Consider the following 4,705-nt stretch of genomic DNA (forward strand, 5'->3'; position numbering starts at 1 on the left):
AGTGGGAGATGAATGTAAAGGGGTTAATGTGAGGTTGTTGAATATTGTATTGAGTTTTGTTAGGTATGCTATTTTTTGTGGGAGGAATTATGCTTATTTTGAAGGGAGGAGGGTAAGGGTGTGGGGTATTTTTGTAGCTTTGTTTAAGAAGCACATCGATATGTTTTATAGTTATGGATTGGAAGATTTTGATGAACTTTTTGTAGAGGGGAGTGGGTTAATTGCAAGGGTGGATGGTGGAGGAATCACTTATAATTTTGAAAGGAATATTTTGATATTTTCTATGTTTATTTTTATTTGACAGGGAGATGCTTTTAAATCTGCCTATTTAATATGTGGAATTTGATATGTCTTAGTCATGTCTGGTTTTTGTATACTAGGTTTTTGTTTTTATTTCTTTGGGTTCTTTGATTTGATAGGGGGTGAATTGTTCGCCTGCCTATGGTAGAATAGTTTCTAGTGTATGGTTTTTTGTATATAACACTGTACATGGTATAATATAAGTGTATTTGATGAATATTTTACAATAAAAAAAAAAAAAAAAAATATGCCCGATCTCGTCCGATCTCGGAAGCTAAGCACGGTCGGGCCTGGTTAGTACTTGGATGGGAGACCGCCTGGGAATACCAGGTGCTGTAAGCTTTTGTCCCAGTAGAGCGTGCTCTTGTGTCATGGAGCAACTGCCTTTTATTTATCACCCTAATAATATCATGGATTGTTATTGGACTAAATGCAGTTTGTGTGCTGCCCTGCCCTGCCCTGATCAAATCAAATAATGGACAGTGCGTTTCCCCTCAAAATATAGGCAGTACATGCAGCCTTTGTTTTTAGTCTAGGAGACAGTCAATGTCTGTAGTCCATTAGGGCACTATAAAATCCCTTCAATGTTTTGCCTGATTCCGTTAATTCCCAAGTTCCCTTTTCTCCGTTTAGATTTCCCCGTTGACCGTTTGTCCCTGTTTTGGCAGGTTTTCGCTCTCAAAAAGTACACCTTTTTAATAGCAAAACAGCACAATTGGATGTTCTATGTCCACAACAATGTTTAAACCCTATCAGGTGACCATTTGTGGGGTCTGGGAAAAATGTAAGACATTTAGATTTTTGGGTGTAGTTACCCTTAAATGCAAGCGTGCACCAGGAAGAGACCTTTGTTTGGTTAAGCGGTGTTGCTGTAGAACAAATGGCCACTGGAGTGATGCAAATGATCACGGTATAATTCTGCCAGGCAGGCATAGGCTACTTTGTAGTTAACATTTACTTGCGAAGGTTTTGGGGAAAGCCATTCCTTCCCTACCAGAAGAAGGTTATCATTAGCATCATCGCTAACGGCTACACAAAGTGTAGACATACGCGCGCACCGCACACATGCACACAGACAGGGGCATTCCTGTGCCGTTTCAGAAAGTTCATGGAAATACGAATCACTGATGCATTTTGTTCATGTCTTATGATTGACTTGGGCAAATGAATGCGTTTTCTAACAAGTTGAATAGATTTAGTTGATTTCTTACTAAGTTCAATAAATGTTTGAATATTGTTGAATTTCGGTTTAATGTCTGGATTCCGTGATTCGGTCCGCAACGCCTATTTTATAGGGCCCTAGTCAATGAACTTGTCATAAATCAACATAGGATATGCCCTCTTCCCCCCAACAAGACTCATATATATATATATATATATATATATATATATATATATATTGGAAATGTAAGCAAGGGTTGAGCTTCTTCAGTTTGTGTCACAAAGTGGATACGTTTCTGTGTCCCTTTCAGAGTGAGTGACACATTGACTTTATATAGTGTACCAAGAGTTGTTCCCTCGCTGACGGCCATACCAGCCTGAATACGCCCGATCTCGGAAGCTAAGCAGGGTCGGGCCTGGTTAGTACTTGGATGGGAGACCGCCTGGGAATACCATGTGCTGTAAGCTTTTGTCCCAGTAGAGCGTGCTCTTGTGTCATGGAGCAACTGCCTTTTATTTATCACCCTAATAATATCATGGATTGTTATTGGACTAAATGCAGTTTGTGTGTGCTGCCCTGCCCTGATCAAATCAAATAATGGACAGTGCGTTTCCCTCAAAATATAGGCAGTACATGCAGCCTTTGTTTTTAGTCTAGGAGACAGTCAATGTCTGTAGTCCATTAGGGCACTATAAAATCCCTTCAATGTTTTGCCTGATTCCGTTAATTCCCAAGTTCCCTTTTCTCCGTTTAGATTTCCCCGTTGACCGTTTGTCCCTATTTTGGCAGGTTTTCGCTCTCAAAAGTACACCTTTTTAATAGCAAAACAGCACAATTGGATGTTCTATGTCCACAACAATGTTTAAACCCTATCAGGTGACCATTTGTGAGGTCTGGGAAAAATGTAAGACATTTAGATTTTGGGGTGTAGTTACCCTTAAATGCAAGCTGCACCAGGAAGAGACCTTTGTTTGGTTAAGCGGTGTTGCTGTAGAACAAATGGCCACTGGAGTGATGCAAATGATCACGGTATAATTCTGCCAGGCAGTCATAGGCTACTTTGTAGTTAACATTTACTTGCGAAGGTTTTGGGGAAAGCCATTCCTTCCCTACCAGAAGAAGGTTATCATTAGCATCATCGCTTAACGGCTACACAAAGTGTAGACATACGCGCGCACCGCACACATGCACACAGACAGGGGCATTCCTGTGCCGTTTCAGAAAGTTCATGGAAATACGAATCACTGATGCATTTTGTTCATGTCTTATGATTGACTTGGGCAAATGAATGCGTTTTCTAACAAGTTGAATAGATTTAGTTGATTTCTTACTAAGTTCAATAAATGTTTGAATATTGTTGAATTTCGGTTTAATGTCTGGATTCCGTGATTCGGTCCGGCAACGCCTATTTTATAGGGCCCTAGTCAATGAACTTGTCATAAATCAACATAGGATATGCCCTCTTCCCCCAACAAGACTCAATATATATATATATATATATATATATATATATATATATATATATATATATATATATATATATATATATATATATATATATATATATATATTGGAAATGTAAGCAAGGGTTGAGCTTCTTCAGTTTGTGTCACAAAGTGGATACGTTTCTGTGTCCCTTTCAGAGTGAGTGACACATTGACTTTATATAGTGTACCAAGAGTTGTTCCCTAGCTTACGGCCATACCAGCCTGAATACGCCCTTTCGGTAATTGAGGAAGTGGAAACAGGTGCGGTGGTATTGGAGGAGAAGGAGAGGGAATTGGTTGCTGCGTTTTGAAATCTTTTTTTGTTTGGTTATTTATGTGGAATTTGATTTTTGTTTTTGATTTATTAGTAAGAGTTGTTTCTCCCCTAGCAGCTTTTGCTGGGGGGAAGGAAAGGAGGGAAAAATACAGATATAATTAGTTAATCGGACGGACAACAATAGATACAACGACCTACGCGATGGAACAGACAAAGAGTACTGGACATGGAGGAAAAGTTCCTGATGCACCATCATCGAGGGAAAAGTCCTATGATAAGACTTGTACGGTGGCGGTGGATATCACTGGGGAAAAGAAATTAACGATGATGGAATTGCTGAGAGAGGATAAAGGAGGCGTGTGGAACGGTGATAGGGTGCAGATTTAAAGGTGATCAGAAGTATGAGATTACGATGTCCCATGTCCATGGGAAGGAGAGGTTAATGGATGGACTAAAAATCAAATCGTGCACGGTAATGGCGAGGGACATTTCAGCGGATGAGCTGGTGGTGTCCTTTATGAATTTACCAGTGTATATTAGTGACGATACTATCGTGGCAAAATTGGAAGGATGGGGTGTGAAGGCGGTTTCTGGGATTAAGAGGAGATTATGGCCAGGAACAGAGATCGCTGATGGCACAAGATTCTGTAAAGTTCGGTTTACAGACGTGGTGCGCTCACTACCATATTCTACCAAGTTTGAGACGTTGGAGGGGACTGAGTACTTTCGAGTGATACATGACAGGCAAGTTAAAGTGTGCCGAATTTGTATTCAGTCTGGCCACGTAGTACGGGACTGTCCTGATTTTCTATGTCGGAGATGCGGAGCACAAGGGCACTATGCAAGAGAGTGCGTCGAGAGAGAGGAGAGACCATGTAATGGATGTGGGGAGAGAAGAATGCGCTGTACGTGTACTGGGCCAACAGATGGTGAAGACATGGAACAACAGGAGGAGGAGATGGAAGAAGAGAGAGTGGAGGAGGGGGACGTGATGGAGGACGGGGAAAAAGGAGACAAGGATGGTGGAGGAGGAGGAGATGGTGAATCTACTGCGACAGAGGGGGATGGAATTGGGGCGAGCATGGATGTCGAATTCCTAGATGACTACTGCACAGATGGAAAGGAGCCTGATGGTGGAGAAGGAGGAGGAGGTGAGCAGGAAACGGAAACATCTGAAGGTGAGGGAGATGAAGATAATGGAGGGGTTGTACCTGACACTATTCCTGAAAGTATGGATGTGAAGGGGGAATCCGCGAAGAGGAAGGACTCTGAGAGTGAAGTGTCCGCGGGTGAAGTCCAAAGGGTGAGGGAAGAAGCAAAGGAAAGTAGGAAGAGCAAGATCAAGAAGAAGAAGAAAAAGACTGGGTCTTGATGATGGGAAAAATCAACATATTAATTGTACTTATGGTGAGTGTTGTATCTGTTAATATTAATGGACTAAGGAATATGGGAAAGTTAGAACAGACAGTGAGTCTACTA

At 41.4% G+C, this 4,705-nt stretch overlaps 1 pseudogene; it reads left to right on the forward strand.

The window, feature by feature from the left end:
- Nucleotides 1-1,820: 1,820 nt before the first annotated feature.
- Nucleotides 1,821-1,929, forward strand: LOC123487539 (annotated as a pseudogene).
- The last annotated feature ends 2,776 nt before the right edge of the window (nucleotides 1,930-4,705 follow it).

The sequence above is a fragment of the Coregonus clupeaformis genome, unplaced genomic scaffold, assembly GCF_020615455.1.
Source record: "Coregonus clupeaformis isolate EN_2021a unplaced genomic scaffold, ASM2061545v1 scaf1772, whole genome shotgun sequence".
In the NCBI taxonomy this organism is placed as follows: domain Eukaryota; kingdom Metazoa; phylum Chordata; class Actinopteri; order Salmoniformes; family Salmonidae; genus Coregonus; species Coregonus clupeaformis.